This window comes from Dendrobates tinctorius, unplaced genomic scaffold (assembly GCF_039654945.1).
Source record: "Dendrobates tinctorius isolate UK_male_01 unplaced genomic scaffold, ASM3965494v1 ptg000026l, whole genome shotgun sequence".
NCBI classification, from domain to species: domain Eukaryota; kingdom Metazoa; phylum Chordata; class Amphibia; order Anura; family Dendrobatidae; genus Dendrobates; species Dendrobates tinctorius.
In genome coordinates, this window is record NW_027361694.1 from 16,291,673 (window position 1) to 16,314,329 (window position 22,657).

The 22,657-nt window shown below is 42.7% G+C and overlaps 1 protein-coding gene across 4 annotated transcripts in view; it reads right to left on the reverse strand.

Annotated features, from left to right (window-relative positions):
• Window positions 1-22,657, reverse strand: part of FARP1 (FERM, ARH/RhoGEF and pleckstrin domain protein 1) — a 322,334-nt gene that overhangs the window by 230,821 nt on the left and 68,856 nt on the right. The gene's annotated exons all lie outside the window — the stretch shown is intronic.

Consider the following 22,657-nt stretch of genomic DNA (forward strand, 5'->3'; position numbering starts at 1 on the left):
AGCTGGTAACTAAGGTACTCATCGGGTTTCTAAGGGGCGTGCGTCACTTAGAAACCCGATGTGTACCTTGGTTACCAGCTCCCTGCATCAGCGCGCTGGTAACTAAAGTATACAGCGACGCGCTGATGCAGGGAGCTGGTAACCAAGGTACACATCGGGTTTCTAAGTGACGCACGCCCCTTAGACACCCGATGTGTACCTTAGTTACCAGCTCCCTGCATCAGCGAGCTGGTAACTAAGGTACACATCGGGTTTCTAGGTGCTGCGCGCCTCTTAGAAACCCTGCGTTTACCCTAGTTACCAGCTCCTGCTCTCGGGTCTCCCGCCTGTCACACGCAGCAATGCGTGCTGGCCAGCGGGAGACCAGCGACCCCAAAAATGTCCAGAGGTTTCTACAGCGATCAGCGATACCTGGCAGGGGGGCCGGTCGCTGACAGCTGTCACACACAGCGATCTCGCTGGTGAGATCGCTGTTGCGTCACAAAACTTGTGACTCAGCAGCAATCTCGCTAGCGATCTCGCTGTGTGTGATGGGGGCTTTAGTCCCCTTGGGACAGATATACTGCAGCGTATGGTGTGGAGAAAAGCAGGTAGGGAACTGCGTGTCTGTGCTTCAGCTCCCGGTGACTCCTAAAGACACTGTGAGGCTGTGTGCCCATGTTGCGTTTTTGTAAGCGTTTCCGCAGCGTTTGAGCCGGATTAGACGCTGCAGAAACGCTTAAAAGAAGCCTCCCATTAAATTTAATGCATTTTTGGCTTTTTGTGCCAATGCATGCGTTTTTAACCGCTCAGAAAACGCTTAGTGGCTAAAAAAAACCAGCATGCTCATTAATTTCAGCATAGCTCAGCGTTTTTAGCCATTTCCAATGTTCCCAGAAATCGCGTGGAAAAAAACGCATCAAAAACGCGTGTTTTTTTGTGCAAAAACGCGCAAAAAACGCGCGGAAATAAAATGCGTGGTTTCTGGGAAGGAGTCTGGTTTTCTGAGCGTTTAAAAACGCTAATGTGGGCACATAGCATTAGGCTTCTCAGTCTGAAAGACTAGTGTGTATGGGATATGGGCAGGAAATGCAGGAAGCCCTCCTCCTCCACATCATTAACCCCAGCTTCTTTCAAATCAGGCAGCATCCAAAGATACTTACTTAACAGACAAGCCAGGCTCTGCCCCTGATCAAGATTCTAAAATGGTGTCTGATGCTCCCTCTCGCACAGCCTCCCATTCTTCACAAGAGGATATCTCCAGAGAAAATATGCAAGAAGACGTAGGAAGGAGAGAAACCCACTCCAACACCTCTTTTATACCTTCACCAAGCTCTGCTAATGCCTTTGTGACACCATCTCAGAATCTGGCACTGATGATGGAAGAAATCAAAGATCTCCGTTATCAAATGGGGAATATTCTTACCAAAACAGATATGGAAGGTTATAGTACCCACTTGGAAAATCTGCGCAAGTCTGAGATACAAGGCCTGAATGCGTCAATCTCACAATTCGCCAATAGAGTGACCCAGTAGGAATCTTTCTCTGCCACAGCTGCCGAAGAACAAAAGGTGCAAGTCAAATAATATACCTCCATTCTACACAGATTGACTCATTATTTGGTATGATAGAGCAGGGGTCCCCAACCACCGGTCCGCGGCCCAGCACCGGGCTGTTGCAGTGCCCTTGCCGGTCCGCGGACACAAGGGGAGCCAGCGGCGGTGCAGCAGTTGATACTCACCTAGCGGTCCCTGTCGGCGTGGCGGCTTCATCCAGCACTGAGCAGTCAAGTGTACCGCTCATTTAAGGTCATGAATATGGACGCCACTCATCTCCCATAGGCGTGGCGTCCATATTCATAGACCTTAATGAGCGGTAGCATGTGACCGCTCCGCACAGGAGCTGAAGCGCCGCGAGATGCAGGGAGGGAAGTTCAGCGACGGGAAGGAAGTTCAGAGATGTGAGGGTAAGTATGATGGGGGAGGATGGGGGAACCGAGCGGAGCCATATATACAAGGGAGGGAGAGTGGGAGCGGAGCCATATATACAAGGGAGGGAGAGTGGGAGCGGAGCCATATATACAAGGGAGGGAGAGTGGGAGCGGAGCCATAAATACATGGGAGGGAGAGTGGGAGCGGAGCCATAAATACATGGGAGGGAGAGTGGGAGCGGAGCCATATATATAAGGGAGGGAGAGTGGGAGCGGAGCCATAAATACATGGGAGGGAGAGTGGGAGCGGAGCCATATATATAAGGGAGGGAGAGTGGGAGCGGAGCCATAAATATATGGGAGGGAGAGTGGGAGCGGAGCCATATTTACAAGGGAAGGAGAGTGGGAGCGGAGCCATATATATAAGGAAGGGAGAGTGGGAGCGGAGTCATATATACAAGGGAGGGAGAGTGGGAGCAGAGCCATATATATAAGGGAGGGAGCGTGGGAGCGGAGCCCTAAATACATGGGAGGGAGAGTGGGAGCGGAGCCATATATATATATATAAGGGAGGGAGAGTGGGAGCGGAGCCATAAATACATGGGAGGGAGAGTGGGAGCAGAGCCATATATATAAGGGAGGGAGAGTGGGATTGGAGCCATAAATACAAGGGAGGGAGAGTGGGAGCGGAGCCACATATATAAGGGAGGGAGAGTGGGAGCGGAGCCATAAATACAAGGGAAGGAGAGTGGAAGTAGAGCCATGTATACAGGATGGGAGAGTGGGAGCAGAGCCATGTATACAGGATGGGAGGGTGGGAGCGGAGCCATGTATACAAGGATGGGAGGATGGGAGCAGAGCCATGTATACAAGGATGGGACAGGGGAGCCATGCATACAACAGGGGGAGCCACACAGAGCTGGACAGGACGGGGGGAACCACACATACATTTTCTGATGATTAGAAAATAATCAGCATGTACAGAACTCCAGTACAATTTTTCTTAAGTGCTAAATGCTCCATTTCCTTGTAGGTTCCAATCATCATTAGCAGTGACGGTCATCAGTAGAAGTAGCCCAGTGCTCCCACTGAAACAAAGAAACAAGCCAGGTGCTCCCACTCATTCAAAACCTATGGTGAGTTGAGTCACATTATAAATGTTATAATTAAATGATAAGTATGCACTGCTAAACTACAACTGCGTCCATAGCCCCTGTCACACCTCCATCCCCACCCTGCCGGGCCATGGAAGAATGGTCTTGCTTGAAGCCGGTCCCTGGTGCAAAAAAGGTTGGGGACCACGGTGATAGAGGACCTCGAGAATCGAAACCGCCGCAATAATATTCGCATACAGGGTTTACCTGAAGCAACTGGCACAGCCGATCTTATTCCCATCCTTTGCGGCATCTTAAACACGCTCTTAGAAAGGCCACCTACCAAAGAAATACTTATTCACTGAGCACACCGAGCTTTAAGGCCCCGCAACAATGACTCAGGCATTCCCAGAGATGTAATTTTCTGAGTTCATTATTTCAAACCAAAGAAGAAATTATGTGAAAGACTCAGTCCAAAGCACCGATGGATTTTGATGGGACCCATTTACATTTTATGGCGGACTTAGGTCAACCTTAGCAAAACGTAGGGCTCTGCGCCCGCTGTTGGAGGTTCTCAGAGAAAGAAATGTCCCCTACGCGTGGGGTTTTCCCTTCCAATTACAAATGTGCAACCAGCATGAAACTTTCTTTCTGAGAAACCCACATGGATTGCGGTCATTCCTAGAGGACCTGGATTTGCCAGATATTACTATCTCTGATTGGCCCACAAACCCATTGAGTCCTTCGGACTCCTATATGAATCGTCGACAAGTACAACAATTCCAAAGACCCAAAAGACGACCATTCTCATCTAGTTGAACATTGATATCTCTGGTTGTTTCTGTTTCATTCTAGGAGATTCAATGAAAGCTTGTCTATAGAATTTTAAGTATCACTCACCAAGTTCCTTTTTTTAGTGTTTATATTGTGAATTTAGGTGTAACTGGACCTGTTAGAATCATAAAACACTTTATTTTATATAATGTGATCCGTATTGTGGATATCCGAGGGTGATGTCATTCGATCTATCTTGCCTTTGAAGGAGATTCTACTGAGCCCTTAGACTAATAATGTAGATAAAAATATGTGATCTACATCGTTTGTATGTGAGAAGATTTATGAACATACAAGTAGATACCTGTATTAAGTATGATAGACTAACACAACTTTCAGAAACACCTAACGGTCTTGAATGAACACTGGGATATGTTCTACTAGGGTTAATTACTGCATTTTCCTTTCCTTACAGGTTATGCATCTTTAACCCCTTTACCCCCAAGGGTGGTTTGCACGTTCATGACCGGGCCAATTTTTACAATTCTGACCACTGTCCCTTTAGGAGGTAAAACTCTGAAACGCTTCACTGGATCCCACTGATTCTGACAGTGTTTTCTCGTGACATATTGTACTTCATGTTAGTGGTAAAATTTCATTCATATAACTTGCGTTTATTTGTGAAAAAAACGGAAATTTGGCGAAAATTTAAAAAATTTCGCAATTTTCCAACTTTGAATTTTTATGCCCTTAAATCATAGAGATATGGCACACAAAAAAATTAATAAGTAACATTTCACATATGTTTTCTTTACATCAGCACAATTTTGGAACCAAAATTTTTTTTTTGTTAGGAAGTTATAAGGGTTAAAAGTTGACCAGCGATTTCTCATTTTTGCAACCCTATTTTATTTTTAGGGACCACATCACATTTGAAGTCACTTTGAGGGGTCTATTTGATAGAAAATACACAAAAGTGAAACCATTCTAAAAACTGCACCCCTCAAGATGCTCAAAACCAGATTCAAGACGTTTATTAACCCTTCAGATGCTTCACAGGAATTTTTTGAATGTTTAAAAAAAATGAACATTTAACTTTTTTTCACAAAAAAAGTACTTCAGGTCCAATTTTTTTTATTTTACCAAGGGTAACAGGAGAAATTGGACTGCAAAAGTTATTGTCCAATTTGTCCTGAGCACGCTGATACCTGATATGTGGGGGGGGAACCACTGTTTCTGCGCATGGCAGAGCCCAGAAGGGAAGGAGCGCCATTTGACTTTTTTAATGCAAAATTGGCTGGAATTCAGATCGGACGCCATGTCACGTTTGATGTGCCTAAACAGTGGAAACCCCCCACAAGTGACCCCATTTTGGAAACTAGACCCCCCCAAGGAACATATCTAGATATGTGGTGAGAACTTTGAACCCACAATGGCTTCACAGAAGTTTATAACGTACAGCCGTACAATTAAAAAATCATATTTTTTCCACAAAAATGATCTTTTCACCCCCAATTTTTATTTTCCCAAGGGTAACAGGACCCTAAAAGTTATTGTGCAATTTGTCCTAAGTATGCTGATACCCCATATGTGGGTGTAAACGACTATTTGGGTGCATGGCAGAGTTCGGAAGGGAAGCAGCGCCATTTGACTTTTTTGGCTGGAATTGAGATCGGACGCCATGTCGCGTTTGGAAAGCCCCTGATGTACCAAAACAGTGGAAACCCCCCCCACAAATGACACCATTTTGGAAACTAGACCCCCCCAAGGAACTTATCTAGATGTGTGGTGAGATCAGACGCCAAACGTTGTGTTTGGAGAGCACCTGATGTGCCTAAACAGTGGAAACCCCCCAATTCTAACTCCAACCCTAACCCCAACACACCCCTAACCCTAATCTCAGCCCTAGCCCTAACCCTAATGGGAAAATGGAAATACTTTTTTTTTTTAAATTTTATTATTTTTCCCTAACTAAGGGGGTGATAAAGGGGGATTTGATTTACTATATATGGCGGTTTTTTACGTTTGGCAGCTGTCATACGCTAAAAGACGCTTTTTATTGTAAAAATAGTTTTTGCATCACCACATTTTGAGAGCTATAATTTTTCCATTACCCACCGAGTCATGTGAGGTCTTATTTTTTGCGGGACGAGTTGACGTTTTTATTGGTACCATTTTTGGGCACGTGACATTTTTTGATCATTTTTTATTCAGATTTTTGGGACACAGAATGAACAAAAACCAGCATTACATGAATTTCTTTTGGGGGGTGCGTTTACACCGTTCCGCGTGCGGTAAAATTGATAAAGTGGTTTTATTTTTTTCATCGGGTCAGTACGGATACTGCGATACCTCATTGATGTTGTTTTTTTATATTTTGGCGGTTTTATGCAATGAAAACAATTTTAAATAAAAAATTATTATTTTTGCATCGCTTTATTCAGGGCTGTGGAGTCAGAGTCGGAATCGTGGAGTCGGAGGTTGGAGCTCATTTTGGTGGAGTCGGAATAAAATGGACCGACTCCTAAAACATATAATAAATTGGGCACAGTAGTTCAATGCAGAATGTGCTGAGTATTCATAGGAATTTGGGAAAGTTATGAAATGTCCTATAAATGGCTGATCTATTCCTAATCTAAGGCTACATTCACACAAGAACAGGTTCTTGCTATTGTAATGGACAATGCTTCAAACATGATAAGTACAATTAAACTGATGAATGAGAGTAATAAACAACAGCTAGAAGAAAATTTAGGATTCAGTATGTTTGAGATGGAAGGCCACAGTGCTGTTCATGTAACTGAGGAACAAACAGATATTACAACAGAAGAACAGCAAAATTATACTGTAGAAATAGATGATCTTGTTAAAGCTGCTTCAAAACACTTTCCTGTTCATCACGTGCGCTGTGCTGTGCACACGCTGCAGCTGGCAATAAGAGATAGTCTGCAAGAGGGACATGCTGGAAATCTGATTGGAAAAGTGAGGAAATTGGTTATTGCCACCAGAACTCCTAAAATTGATTCCATCTTGAAGAGACGTGCTGGGAAAGGGGCAATTGTAGATCAAGCCACTCGGTGGGGCAGCACTTATTTAATGATAGAGCGATTGCTTGAACTAAAACTGTTTCTTATAGATAATGCGAACCCTCAGGTAACCATAAATATAGGTCAATGGACACAGGTGGCTGAATTGAAGGAATTGCTTAATCACCCATTTACAGTGACTAAAAAATTACAAGCTGAGGATTTAAGGGAGTGGAAGAACTTGCTATTTTGCCTGTCCCAAAGAGGAACTTTAATCGCAGATGGCATTGCTGCTTCAATGAAACGGAGAGAGACACAGCTATTGGAAAATAACATTTTTCTGGTAGCTGTTTATGTGGATCCAAGTCATCGTATACTGCTTGATGATCAACAGCTTACTAAAGGAAAGAAGCTCTGACTGAGGTAGTAGTTATGATAAGTGGCCTACAGGAGGACTGCCAGGCGCAAGAGGACTTGGGTCCTGACAGTGCTACTGCTGCCATATCTTCATCCTCATCAGATGAGGCGTTTGACTTTGACAAGTATTTGGATGACATGCAGCAGGCAAAGCGTTACAGCAAGGAAAAAGATTTCACTCAGTCTCCTATAGCAAGCAGACTGACCATATTTCAGCAAAATGTTTCACTTGCTCTCAAAGAAATAGAAAAATTCAACCGTTCATTAAAACTGACTGTGCACGAGGCAATTCCTTTATACCCAGAAATTGTTAGAGATGTTGCCCATGTGGTTACGGCTTTGCCTCCAACCCAAATTAGTGTAGAGAGGCTGTTCTCTAGCCTTAAAATTATTAGGTCAGATTTGAGGTCATCTATGAAGGAGGATCTGATGGAGGCAATTCTATTTCTTAGAACAAATTCATAGACTGCACAAATGTTATTTAGTATGTTTTTGTTGAAAACTGTTTTTTGCCACTTACATAGTTTACTACATAGCGTATATATATATATATATACACACATACAATATATATATATATACATACACACACAGTATATGTAATCGATATTACATAGTGTATTACATATTTACAATTTATTACAGTTTTTTGTGTTCTAAAGTTGTATTCCAATAAATATATATTACCGTATTTTTCGGACTATAAGACGCACCGGACCATAAGACGCACCCCAATTTTCACAAGGAAAATAGGGGAAAATGTGTCAAATGGGGGTCCGTCTTACAGTCCGAATTCATCTTACCTGGGAAGGGATCCGGCACAGGTGGAGAAGTAGTCACAGGGGTCATTCAGTGGTCCAGGCTCGTGCGGTGGCGGCTCTGTGCTGGGGCAGCTGCGCTGGGGTAGGGGCAGCTGTGCTGGGGTAGGGGCAGCTGTGCTGGGGCAGCTGTGCTGGGGTAGGTGCAGCTGTGCTAGGGTAGGGGCAGCTGTGCTGGGGTAGGTGCAGCTGTGCTGGGGCAGCTGTGCTGGGGCAGGGGCTGCTGTGCTGGGGTAGGGGCTGCTGTGCTGGGGCAGGGGCAGCTGTGCTGGGGCAGGGGCAGCTGTGCGGTGGTGGCAGCGGGCGGCGCTCTGCGGTGCGGTGGTGGCAGCGGGCTGTGCTCCGGTGCAGGGGCGGCGGCTCTGCCGGCATTTCTTCGCAGCCCGGAGGCCCCCCGCACATGCCTTGCTGGCCGCCGCCATGTTGCGGTGGCCTCCGGGAGCATGGACGCCGGGAAGATGGCCGCCGGTCCGGGGACGGCGCATGCGCGGCTTAAGATCTCGTCCCGAGATCTCGGGGAACGAGATTCAAATCTCGGCAACGAGATCTCGTCCCCCGAAATCTCGGGACGAGATCTTAAGCCGCGCATGCGCCGTCCCCGGACCGGCGGCCATCTTCCCGGCGTCCATGCTCCCAGGGGCCACCGCAACATGGCGGCGGCCAGCAAGGGATGTGCGGGGGGCCTGCGGGCTGCGAAGAAATGCCGGCGGAGCCGCCGCCCCTGCACCAGAGCACAGCCCGCTGCCACCACCGCACCGCAGAGCGCCGCCCGCTGCCACCAGCGCACCAGCCAGAGGGTTAGTACCGTGTATTGCGACCATAAGACGCACCCCCCACTTTCCCCCAAAATTTTTGGGGAAAAAAGTGCGTCTTATGGTCGGAAAAATACGGTATGTTCTATCTAAATATCTAGATTATTGTATCATAAAAATGATTAAATGTCTGATGTTCACATTGTACTAAAATAAATTTTTCACATAAATATAAGCAATATATGTGGGAGTCGGAGTCGTGGAGTCGGAGTCGGTGTAAGGGAAATTGAGGAGTCGAAGTCGCAGGTTTGGCTTACCGACTCCACAGCCCTGGCTTTATTCTGCGAGCTATAACTTTTTTACTTTTTCGCTGATGATGCTGTGTGGCGGCTCGTTTTTTGCGGGACAAGATGACGTTTTCAGTGATACCATGGTTATTTATATCCGTCTTTTTGATCGCGCGTTATTGCACTTTTTGTTCAGCGGTATGATAATAAAGCATTATTTTTTGCTTTGTTTTTTATTTTTATTTTTTAAGGGGTTCGCTAAAGGTGTTAACTAATGGGACAGTTTCATAGGACCGGTCGTTACGGATGCGGCGATACTAAATATGTGTACTTTTATTGTTTTGTTTTTTTGATTTCCAAAAAATGAATTTATTAGGGAATATTTTTTTTTTTTTTTTAATTTATTTAGCGATTTTTTTATAAATTATTTTTACACTTTTTTTTTAACTTTATTACATTGTCCCAGGGGGGACATAACTGTCATGTGACAGATCTGTCACAGGCATTGAAGCAGACTTCCTCATGCCTGCGCTTTGCATGCAGTGAGGAAGCCAGCTCCCTGCAGGCCCCCGAAGGTCCCCATCGCCATATTGGATCCGGGGACCTGCAGGGAAGGATGCCTCCGCAGCAGCGCTGCACATTGCCCTGCTGCGGGGGTATCAGGGAAGCACGGAGGGAGCCCCCTCCCTCCCGATGCTTCCCTAAACCCCCAGTACACTGCGATCGTGTTTGATCGCAGTGTGCCAGGGGTTAACGCGTCGGGGGCGGTCCGTGACCGCCCCTGACACATAGTGCCGTGTGTCAGCTGTGATAATCAGCTGACACCCAGCCGCGATCAGCGGCGCTCACCCTGTGAGCGCCACTGATCGCGCTAGACGTACTATACCGTCCATGGGCATAGGTGACCGGGGCCCATGGACGGTATAGTACGTCTCATGTCAGAAAGGGGGTAAATGGGCATGATCCTTGTGATAGTTGGAACACAGGGTTCTTGTTTTTTGTTACAGGAAAGATGTATATCTTTGTACCGTGTTAGCCAGTAGATAGAAAAATATTCAGGATTGAGAGTCCTCAGTAGTTGATACCTTTTAATGGCTAACTGAAAAGATGGTAATACATTGCAAGCTTTCGAGACTACTCAGGTCTCTTCATCAGGCTAGACTAATACAAAATCTGAAGTCACATATTTATGCACAATACAGCCTAGAAAAAATGCAATAGATAAGACAAGTGACGTGAAGCAGAACTATCAATATGGGAGAGGGAGAAACATAAATTTATGTTTCTCCCTCTCCCATATTGATAGTTCTGCTTCACGTCACTTGTCTTATCTATTGCATTTTTTCTAGGCTGTATTGTGCATAAATATGTGACTTCAGATTTTGTATTAGTCTAGCCTGATGAAGAGACCTGAGTAGTCTCGAAAGCTTGCAATGTATTACCATCTTTTCAGTTAGCCATTAAAAGGTATCAACTACTGAGGACTCTCAATCCTGAATGTTTTTTGTTAGCGTTTTTATATGCTTTTTACAATCTTTAATTTGTCCGGGCCAAGATTCCCGGGAGTTATTCCTTGTTGCCTTGAAAGGCACTCCCCAAATAGGGCCAATTGTTTTATACAAGTCTACTTTGGAAGGACTCCGCTACCACATGGATTCCTTTTCCCTTCTTTACATCCTGGCCTAGGATCGAGGATTTGGCCTATTCTCTACAGTCATGGCCAAAAGTATTGACACCCCTGCAATTCTGTCAGATAATATTCAGTTTCTTCCTGAAAATGATTGCAAACACAAATTCTTTGGTATTATTATCTTCATTTAATTTGTCTTAAATGAAAAAACACAAAAGAGAATGAAGCAAAAAGCAAAACATTGATCATTTCACACAAAGCTCCAAAAATGGGCCGGACAAAAGTATTGGCACCCTCAGCCTAATACTTGGTTGCACAACCTTTAGCCAAAATAACTGCGACCAACTGCTTCCGGTAACCATCAATGAGTTTCTTACAATGCTCTGCTGGAATTTTAGACCATTCTTCTTTGTCAAACTGCTCCAGGTCCCTGATATTTGAAGGGTGCCTTCTCCAAACTGCCATTTTTAGATCTCTCCACAGGTGTTCTATGGGATTCAGGTCTGGACTCATTGCTGGCCACCTTAGAAGTCTCCAGTGCTTTCTCTCAAACCATTTTCTAGTGCTTTTTGAAGTGTGTTTTGGGTTATTGTCCTGCTGGAAGACCCATGACCTCTGAGGTAGACCCAGCTTTCTCACACTGGGCCCTATATTATGCTGCAAAATTTGTTGGTAGTCTTCTGACTTCATAATGCCAAGCACACGGTCAAGCAGTCCAGTGCCAGAGGCAGCAAAGCAACCCCAAAACATCAGGGAACCTCCGCCATGTTTGACTGTAGGGACCGTGTACTTTTCTTTGAATGCCTCTTTTTTCTCCTGTAAACTCTATGTTGATGCTTTTGCCCTAAAAGCTCTACTTTTGTCTCATCTGACCAGAGAACATTCTTCCAAAATGTTTTAGGCTTTTTCAGGTAAGTTTTGGCAAACTCCAGCCTGGCTTTTTTATGTCTCGGGGTAAGAAGTGGAGTCTTCCTGGGTCTCCTACCATACAGTCCCTTTTCATTCAGATGCCGACGGATAGTACGGGTTGACACCGTTGTACCCTCGGACTGCAGGGCAGCTTGAACTTGTTTGGATGTTAGTGGAGGTTCTTTATCCAACATCCGCACAATCTTGCATTGAAATCTCTTGTCAATTTTTCTTTTCCGGCCACATCTAGAGAGGTTAGCCACAGTGCCATGGGCTTTAAACTTCTTGATGACACTGCGCACGGTAGACACAGGAACATTCAGGTCTTTGGAGATGGACTTGTAGCCTTGATATTGCTCATGCTTCCTCACAATTTGGTTTCTCAAGTCCTCAGACAGTTCTTTGTCTTCTTTCTTTTCTCCATGCTCAATGTGGTACACACAAGGACACAGGACAGAGGTTGAGTCAACTTTAATCCATGTCAACTGGCTGCAAGTGTGATTTAGTTATTGCCAACACCTGTTAGATGCCACAGGTAAGTTAGAGGTGCTGTTAATTACACAAATTAGAGAAGCATCACATGATTTTTCGAACAGTGCCAATACTTTTGTCCACCCTCTTTGTTATGTTTGGTGTGGAATTATATCCAATTTGGCTTTAGGACAATTCTTTTTGTGTTTTTTCATTTAAGACAAATTAAATGAAGATAATAATACCAAAGAATTTGTGTTTACAATCGTTTTCAGGAAGAAACTGAGTATTATCTGACAGAATTGCAGGGGTGTCAATACTTTTGGCCATGACTGTATATAGGCTTATTTCAACCTCTTCTATCTTTGTTCTTTATCTATATCTTCTCTATATCTCTGTCCTTTCTTCCTTGTCCATCCACCTAGACTAAGTTTAAATTGGTAATATCAGACATGGCATCAATTATGGTAGCTTCTCTAAATGTTAGAGGGTTTAATGTCCTACAAAAACAATCTCTAATTCTATACGGGATGCATAAAATGGGAGTGCAATTCTTTTCTTACAGGAGACCTATTTTAAAAGTAATCACTTCCTAGAAGTGAGGAACCAGTACTACATAACCTGGTATTATAGTTTGAACCCAATTGCTAAATCTAAAGGAGTCAGCATTGCTATTCACAAAAATTTCCCCTTCACCCCACTAGGGCTTGAAACTGATAATGGACTTTTTTTGCTATTGAAGATCTCTTTTTTGAATCAGATCTACCCACTAGCTAACTTTTATCTTCCAAACAAAGAGTAGCTGAGGACCGGGCTGAGATACCTGCAGTGACTGGAGTATTTTTGGAAGGCCTTCTGATTTTGGGGGGAGACCTCAACCTGACGTTGGATAAGATGTTGAACTCCTCAGTGGGTAAGTCTACAATTCCCCCTACGCCATTATCCTCCTGGAAAAACAATCTCTTCAAATTGCAGGCAGAGGATGTGTGGCGTGTCTTACATCCTAAAGATAAGAGATTACACTCACTCATCAGTTCACAACTCATATAGTAGAATCAACTACTTTTTGGTTAGTCATCATTTGCTTAGCGAGGATCCCTCCTTTTCTGTGGGCACTATGACCTGGTCAGACCATGCTCCCATCTTCTTTACTTTCCAGCCACCCACCTCTGTACCACGCCCAGGGCATTTAAACCCAAACCTTATTGAAGACATTAACACCAAAAATGCTGTAGAACAAGCCATCTCTGAGTTTTTGCATCATCACGTAAAGGATGATACCCCCTCCCCATTCAATGAGAAGCTCTAAAATGCGTAATTAGGGGTATCCTAATCAAAGAAGGCACTAGACTTAAGAAAGAAAAAACTCATGTGATAGAAAATCTTTTGAAGCAAATTCCTTTGAACAATCTCATAAAAAAATTTCATTTGCTGATATCATGATTAACTTGAACAAGCAAAAAGATGACCTGAAGGGACTTCTAGATCAAAGTTACTCAAAACATAAGGAAAGGTTACAGCAGTTATTTTATGAATTTGCAGGCAAATGTGGTGGTACATTGCAATGGCACCTATTTGGAATCTTTTGGAGTGTCGATTGGAACAAAACTGGGGTGTCCACCTTCCCCGTTATTGTACGTTATTGTGATGAAACTACTGGCAATGTTCCTCAGGAAAAACTCCAACATTCAAGGAATCCCAGTCGGGCACGGATCTCATAAATTGGCGCTATACGCAGATGACCTCCTACTGTACATCACTAATCCTAAAACATCACTGCCCTCTATTCTGAAAGAATTTACGACATATAATCGACTGAGTAAATTTAATGTAAATCTTTCTAAGTCAGAGATTTTGAATATAAATATTTCACAGGAGGAGGCACAATTGTTAAAGGGGTCCTTTACTTTCCGTTGGTGCATTGGTTCTATGAAATATCTTGGGGTCCAATTGACCTCAGACATGTCCCAGCTCTTCCATCTGAATCATTAGCCTTTGCTCAGTCGTGTCAAAGCTGAGCTCAAGTCTTATGACAAAACACGATTATCTTGGTTCGGTAGAATTAACGTATTAAAGATGGACATTCTTCCAAAATTGCTTTATGTATTTCAAGCGTTTCTAATTGCACTCCCCATTCCTTTTTAAGCAACTAAATACAGTCTGTAACAATTTCATTTGAAGATCAAAAAGATCGAGACTGGCCATTACATTTTTGCCTAGATTTATATCTCAAGGGTGGGCTGGCCTTCCAAATTTTCAACTCCATCACGCTGCGGCTGTGCTGGGGCGGATAGTGGACTAGTTTCATGGTGCGAATCAGAAGCGTTGGGTCACACTTGAGTCATTCCTATCGTGCCTAAACTTAACTTCTCTGGATTTCTAAACACTTTCGTTCTTCAAAAGGGACCACTCCTCCCCATTAACAGTAGATCTTGTCAGAGTTTGGGACCAATTGATAAAGAAACTTAAGATTTCTAAGATTCCAGGACCTATGACACTGATCATTGACAATCCAGAATTCCCCCCTGGGGTTGGAGTGAGTACATTTCTGGATCGCAGCCGGGCACTATATGCACCTGTTTTGCAGTCGTTACACCCCAGTCCTCTTTCGGGCACAGGACATCCACCTCCGGTTCACCTCCGAGCACAGGACTGTCCACTTCCGAGCCCACTTACCATGGATGACTTGCACTGCTGTGTACGCTGAGGGTGCCAGGCTATTCAGCTGCCCTGTCTGCTGGACTGCGCTGCTTCACACACACAGCCAGCGCTCTGCAGGCCTCTATTCTTCACATGAGCACACCAGACACGGATTCTCCACCTGACACACTCATACCCCTTACTACAGAGATTTTAACTCAGAACCTGTGGCCTTCTGTCACATAGAAAACCTAGACTGGAAATGAAACGGACTGCACCACTGATACACTACAGTGAGTTTTAAAACACCCATTCCAGAGCAGGTTTTCCCTACATCTACCTTCGACACTAGCATGTCCAAGACTAACAATTAATTCTATTATCAGTCTGCATTGCAGTCACAGCTACGCCCGTGACTGCCATGCACACCTATGGATTTCATACGTCTCCATGTACAACCTGGGGAGAACACACAATGACCCCTACCTGTGACATCGGTCACTGCTTCACCATTGCAATCCCATCTATGCCTGTGTCCACAATGCATTCCCATAGGCTCAATAAGCCTCCATGCATATCCTAGGGAGAACGTACAGCGTCCCCTAGCTGTAACAGGGGTCACTACTTCACAGACCCTAAATTCAGGAAGTCTGGAAAATTTTAACTGAAATGACAGATATACTATGAATGTAGATATACTGTAGCTACAGACACTTCTTTAAATTTCCACAGAATCACTTGCCCCCTCCTTTAAATGTTTGCAAAAAGAGATTTATTGTTTAAAATGACTTATTTTCAATATATTTTTTAGGAACAACAACTTTAAAATAAGGGGACTGGCGAAAAAGATCACACCACCATCGTTAAAAGGTTATATTTCTCAGATGGCGTCTCATTTAATTCCGGATCTTCCTAAAGAAAACCCAGTGATTAAGGCCTTCAAAATCCTAAAACCAAATAAACTCCCAACATGAAGCTGAAGAGATGTAATTGTTACTTTTAAATCTACACAAATAAGTAACAACTTACTTGCTTTAACTAGGAATGCTACGAAACTTTCAACTCCATATTAATCCGTCCTGCTTTTTAAAGATCTAACTAAAACAACAATTCAAGATAGAAAATCCTTCATATTCACAACCAAGGCCCTTCTTCATGCAGGAATAAAATACAAATGGTACCAATCCGCTACATTCGTTACAAGTTCAACTTGGCAAAAAATTCCATGCTATTGACTCATCAGACAAAAAGTTTTGATCTCCTTCGACAATTGAGAATTTCTACAAAACCACCAATTTATTCTCCATTCGTGACTTAAACCTGGTTTATAAGTAACTCTAATGATCTGGCATTTGACGGAATCTCTTTTCTTCTCATCTTTATACTATGAATGGCTGCATAAATCTGACTTAAATTTTCAAATTGTGATCCATATCCAAACTGTGATATGGATCACAATTTGGAATACAAGAATCTTATAATGCCTCACTTGGATTACAATTATTGGACATTGCTTCAACTAAACCACTTTCTTTGGATTACAATTTAACTAATAATGGTTTTTCAACTATGGGCTCCTTGGGGTATAATGGACAAGATTTTATTCTGTCCTTGTTCCAATAGGTGGTCATCTTGATACTGGAAACTTTAAACCAAACATTTCCCCCCCAGAGTTGAAAACAATGTTTTTTGACCCTGACAAGAGTACATAGCAATAAATAGTCTTATTCTTTTTGTCCCTAATACTAACATGTTTTTGTTTTGCGCTTTTCTTTTACTATAGGGTATTTTCAGCAAAGTATTACATCATCGCATAATTCTTATTCATTATTCAATATTACAAATGTATGCTTGTCTCTCCCCATGTGACTTTACAGGTATTTCTTTTCTCTATTTCTTTTCCCACTTTTTCCCTTTTTTGCCCTATTAAAAGTTTTACGCCTTTCGATACCCTTTTTCCCATTCTTTTCCCCACTTTTCTATTCCTTTTAGGTTATAAGTTTTTAATATTAACATCCTTTGTGTGTATTGTATTCCCCTTCCCTTTAAAATTTTTCATTAAAAACAAAATTTGTTGAAAATATTTGGGGTGAGCTGAAATCTGCCATTGGGGAAAAGAACTCTGCAAACATTCAAGATCTTCAACAAACTGCAAAGGAAGAGTGGGAGATAATACCAGCTTAGAAGTGCAAGAAGCTTATTGATGGCTACAAGAAATGTTTGGAGGTTGTCATCAATACCAAAGGGTGTCCAACCAATTATTAATTAGGGGTGCCATTATTGCTGCACGTGCTGTTTCTTCTTTGAAATTGGAACATGTAAGTTTAAGAACAATGTTTTATTGTTGTATTACTTTGGCCACTGATTAAAAAATCCTGAGGATATAACTTTGGTACATTTCCATTTATTTCTGAAGATATTGTACAGTCTATGAAAAAAATGTAGGGGAGCCAATAATGGTGACTAGCACTGTACAATATCAGATCTATGGATCCAGTAGAACTTGGGCAGCATTGACCATAATATGGTAAGCTTCAAAGTAATATTCAACATAACATTACAAAAGGGGAAATACAAAATCGGGGACTTTATAAAAGTTCTCGATTAAGGGAAGCCTTGAAGATCTCAATAGAAAAATTTGAAAAAAATCAAGCTCACTACAGAGGTAGAAATTGCCAACGACATTAACCATTTCCTGACAAATCATGTACTATTATTGCACATGTCGGGTCCCCATATTTGATGCCAGTGACCTTGCACCATTGCTAGCAGAGAATGGCTGTAATACCCAGCAAGGCTCTGCCTATAACAGCAACTTAAAAATTGCTGTCAATCTCTGTCAGTGGCATTTACAGTGCATAGCTACTGTGCAGGGTGCTGAAGACCATTGTGCTTGTCATGATGGTGCGCTGTTCAAACAGTGTGTCGGGCTCAAAGGGAAGAAATTCTTTTGTAACATTGGCCAGATGTGTGCCCTGCCACAATTCTGTCTCTGAGCTCCTTGGCCAGTTCCTTTGACCTCATGATTCTCATTTGGTCTGACATGCACTGTGAGCTGTGAGGTCTTATATAGACAGGTGTGTGCCTTTACAGATCAAGTCCTATCAGTTTAATTAAACACAGCTGGACTCCAATGAAGGACTAGATCCATCTCGAGGAGGATCACAAGGAAATGAACAGCATGTGACTTAAATATGAGTGTCTGAATACTTATGACCATGTAATATTTCAGTTTTTCTTTTTTAATAAATTTGCAAAAATGTTTACATTTGTTTTTTTTTCAGTCAATATTGGATGCAGAGTGTACATTAATGCGAAAACAATGAACTTTTTTGAATTTACCAAATGTCTGCAATGAAACAAAGAGTGAAAAATTTAAAAGGGTCTGAATACTTTCCGACCCACTGTGTGTAATATAATATATAGTGTAGAAATATTGCAATCCATATAGAGAAGGAACGAAGTGGAGCATTGTTGCTCCATTATAACGGGGATAAAAGTACCCATTCTGGCAACTGATGGGCGTCCTAGTGGTCGAATATCCACTGATCTATAACGTATCGCTTAACCGCTTTAACATGTTGTCATTGGTGATTTTTAATACATGGCGATAAACTATTATAGCCAAGAAGAAGCAAGTGACACATGTGAGGATTGGTTGATTTTTTTGTTTTTTTTTAGCTATGGTATTTTCATCAAACAAGATATGCAGCATATCCACATGATATACCTGATAAATAAGAGAACTGACGGAGATCCTCACTTATTTCCAAGCATAGCTCATTTATACAGACCATGAAATGCTTGTCAAATCCACTTATTCTTCATCTGGATGTGGCAGCTGCCTCAAGAGGATGGATGAAGTTTGGAGGACCCCTCTTCTTTATATACAACCAGATCCCATAGGCAAAACCTGCATCTATCAGACATGTATGAAATATCATAGGTCTCGTGCACACATTCAGTATTTGGTCAGTATTTTACATCAGTATTTGTAAGCCAAAACCAGGAGAGGAAAAGTATAATAGAAACACGTCCCCACTTCTGTATCTATCACCTACTCCTGGTTTTGGCCTACAAATACTGATGTAAAATACTGACCAAATACTGAACGTGTGAACGTGACCTTGGTTTGTAATCCACATGCAATCCTCCGCCTGTCCGGCAGGTTGCGAGTGCCATACAGCCTGCTCTGAAAGGCTAGTATGTACATAGTGCATTTCTACACCAGCTGAGCCCTTATATAGCAATCTGTCAGTTTTCGGATGACATTAGGCTACACTTTTTCATGACAGGGAAGATTCAGGAAGGCTGCAGGAGTAGTTGTTGGACGCGGGAAGTAAACAGGAGTTATTTATTGACTAGGGTTAGGGCATGTGTTTATTCAGCTGCGTTGTCTGCTGCGACACAGCAATGTTTAATTTTCCTGAATGTGCGTGTTTGTCCTGGCGCTTCCCCGCTCCATGAGCTCATTCTGCCGTGTTTGCCTTACAGTATAGGTGATTCACACATTGTTGTTGCTGCGTGTTAATGTGCTTTCCATTTCATTGTCTAATTATATCAGAATATTGTGTGCAGCTAACGCCATGTCAAACACATTTGGCAATGGTTGTACGATATGAACTCGCTCACCGGCTTGTCGCTGCAGAATCCGTGGGAATAGGTTACGTGAGATTTATCCTTGCAGACATTTTTTGCATGGCATGTAGATTGTCATATGTTTCATTACAGACTTTGGCTCCAAGTCCTCAATATGTGGTGTTCAGATTTACTGTCTGTATCACAGTGAGTTGTCCACCTTTGGGAACAATTTTTTTTCCATCTAAAACTAATTTTTATAATTGGATTCCATTAATAATTTTGCACCGATTGCCCTCTATAGACTTTGTGTTGCACTGTCTATTGCAGGCTGCAGGATGGGTTAGCCGAGAAAGTGACAGTCATATGAGTGTATATTCTCTCCCTCAAAAAAATCGTGTCAATTATGCTGATCACTCTGATCACAGTGTGATCCAATTTTCTTGGACGAGGAGATGGGGAAAACAAAGGTCTCCATCTGCTCCATTCTGTCAGTCCGTGAAGATCGGACTGCCCTCAGGTGTCATCCGAGTGCAGTCCGATGTTTTCCACAGACTCATTAAGTTGCACGGTTGAGTGCTGCAATTTTTCAGACATGTGCACAACCCCATAGAATAAATTGGTCCTAGTGCGATCTGATGTTTTGTCACATCGCACTTGACTCAGACCGAAAATAAGGCCAGTAACCCTTATTCTGAGCTCCTTCCAGCTGATTTACAGACCACATCAAAGTTGAAATAGGCAGGGAGAAAGAAACCCGGTAAACCGATGCAAAATTGTTAATGAATTACAAAAAGTATTTTTAACCCCAAATACATGTATTGAAGTTTTTTTTTTTTGTTTTTTTTAAAAGCCCTTTAAGCAAATTAGCTCCACTGAATAAGTCTAATTCTTGTATGTAACAGTCCCAGAATGAGAGTGGATCTTGTGGTAAGAGACGTGTCAAATCCAACATGTATTTGAAAAGGTGCATGAAGATATAAAGATATCCATCTCTAGTTTTCACCATTTCTAACAGGCATATTGTACATGTGGAGCGCGGTTTCATTCTTATTTCATTGACTTCTCAGAGGAAAATCAATAGTAATTTTGTCTGTGCTTCAAAGCAACCATTTTTTCCCCCAGAGGCAAAACACATCACAAATAGAGGTGGTTACAGGCAAAGACTTACAGCAATCATGGGCTCAGGCTAGGTTCATACCACACTTTTGTCACATCTTGTTTACTCCATTTGGTGTATACATCAAATCCATGTGACCCCCCACATGCACCCAACATAAGGCAACAGTGCCCTTTTTGGCATTCACTGGACTGCAAGAATGAGTGGCAGTGTACAGCTACCATGCACTGGTGCCCAGGCTGCCCTATAGTTATTATACATGTGCACCATATATCACAGCTGCATAGCATTTTGTTTTGTCTTTTGTATGTAAATCGGCTTTTCCTTTCACTTCCAGCAGCACACAGAAGGGAGTAGAAACGCATTAGAAACGCACCATGTTAGGAGAGGCTTGCACGCAACGTCTTGCTGCAAAGATTCAGAGACTATGAAACAAGGCATGGCAACATTCTTCCTAATGCCATATTATGCGAAGATGTACTGTAAGCACTCTAACTTTGTAAAATAAATGCATCAAATACGCGCTATATTAACTAGTCATAAAAAGCAGGACAAACTTTTTTTTATTATTATATATAGTGCACCACTGGAATGACTCTCAACTATGTTTTTTATATTAAAATATTACGAAATATACTCAACTAATAAATCCTCACCACTCTACTGCATTGCTGCCTGTGTAACCCCAAAGTCTCCTCAGTTCTTCCAGGTGACATCATGTGACCACTGCAGCCAATCAGTGACCACTGATCACTTGCAGCTTTCACATTCTGAGCAGAGAGAGAGATTACTTCTGAGTTGATGGAATTTGAGGCCTGAATCCGGTTACATGTTGTCCTGTACTGGACCCAAGGAGGAAGCGAGGAGACCAGCTGGAGACAGAGGTAGTAGGGTTGGCTTATGGCTCTGGTAGACTTGTATTGTTTTTTTTTTTCTTTTCAATACCCATATGGCTCCCTTTTTTAATATAAAAAAGTGTTTGACAACTCCTTTAAAGAACCAACCCAACATTTTTTTTATTTCACCGCTGGAGTGGTTATCACTAATGAATGTTCCCTGCACCTAGTAAGATACTTACCAGCCGCCGTCATCTGCTCTTCCAGGAACTGCTCAGGTCCTTCACCTACATCTTGTGACTGCAGCTCCTGACTGACTGACCAGAAGTCAGAGGTAACAGACACAAGCTCCCAATGAAAATCTATAGCAGACTCGTTCTGGCCTCATAGATTTACATTGAGAAGTAATAAGATGGATGGTTCAAAATAAAGGGATATTATGCAATTTGCACACTGATGAAGGTCTGAGATAGATAGAAACGTCTGTACAATTTTGGATTGCCCTTTAAACATTTTCAAGTTTATTTTCCTTTTGTAGTGCCAAGTTTTTCTACTTTACATTGAGAAGTGACCTCTGGCTTGCCCAGCAAACACTTGAGCAGGTCACAAACAACAGAAGACAACTGGTGGGCACCAAAACAAAAGATGACAGTGGCTGATAACTATAATATTACAGGCAGGGGACCTACTATAGTGGCACTACAACGCAAAAACCGCTCGTGCGCTGCTTGCTGAAGCAGCAGTTCAGAAGCCGCTGCTCCCTTGCACAACCCTGATCATTAGATGTGAGAAATTCATAGAATCCAATGAATGCAATCCATATTGAATAAGCCTCTATAAGGCCATGTGCACACGATGCATTTTTCCTGCGGATCCGCAGCGGATTTTACCGCGCAGAAACACTGCGGATCCGCAAAGTGATTTACAGTACAATGTAAATCAATAAAAAAAAAAAACGCTGTGCAGACGCTGCGGTTTTTTCCACGCGGTTTTTGTGAGGTACAAAAAATGCAGCATGTCACTTCTTTTGTGCGGTTTTCCACCTGCTCCATTCTCCAAATCCGCAGGGGGAAAACCGCATAAAAACAGGAAGAAATCTGCAGGAAAAATGCAGGTAATTTGACCTGCGGATTTCTTCAAATCTGCGCGGAAAAATCCGCAGGAGGAAAATCCACGTGTGCACTTAGCCTTTCCCCTAACCAGCAGCTCTGGAACACAAGCCAACTGTCTAAATGTTTACAGCACGAAAAGAACAGTTTGGGCAGCAGGAGTCATTCAGCACAATAGCATTTCAGTACATTAATAGTAAAAACTATAGGTGCAAACTGTTCAGGTGTTAGTAGAATAACAATCATAGAGGATATCCACATGACAGACTGGGACAACGTCCATGTAC